Source organism: Natrix helvetica (genome assembly GCF_964273705.1).
Source record: "Natrix helvetica genome assembly, chromosome: 6".
Classification (NCBI taxonomy): Eukaryota; Metazoa; Chordata; class Lepidosauria; order Squamata; family Natricidae; genus Natrix; species Natrix helvetica.
This window is the reverse complement of record NC_138553.1, coordinates 3,209,552-3,210,126: the sequence shown is the minus strand read 5'-3', so window position 1 is coordinate 3,210,126 and position 575 is coordinate 3,209,552.

Here is a 575-nt window from a genome sequence, read left to right as displayed (position 1 = left end):
CTCTAGTAGACCAGTTCAGGAGGGCTTACGGCTTGGGAAGGTTCATCCCTTAGCTGTCCTCCATGAACTTACCAGTTAAACCTTCTCCTGGCAGACTCCCTTTGTGTCTCTCTCGAGAGACAGAGAGAGGAAGGAAGGAAGGTGAGTCCATTCTCCAAAGCAACCGAAGGCAGGAGAAGAAGCAACGGAGGACAGACACTCATGAAGGAGAGAAGCAACTTGGAAGTAAGGAGAACCTTCCTGGCTGTGAGAAGGAGGAATCAGTGGGACAGAAGTTGTGGATGCTCCATCCGTCCCCTGACAGTTTTAAGAAGAGACTGGACAGCCATCCGCCCAGAATAGTGTAGGGCAGGGGTGTCCAAACTTGGAACTTTAAGCATAGCTGGCTGGGGAATTCTGGGAGTTGAAGTCCACAAGTCTTAAAGTTCCCAAGTTTGGACACCCCTGGTGTAGGGTCTCCTGATTCAGCACAGGGTTGAACTAGAAGACCTTCAAGCTCCCTTCCAACTGGTGTTCTCTGTTTCTCTCCGTCGTTTAGGCCTCACCTGGGACAGCTGCTCTCCTCCAGGGGGGGT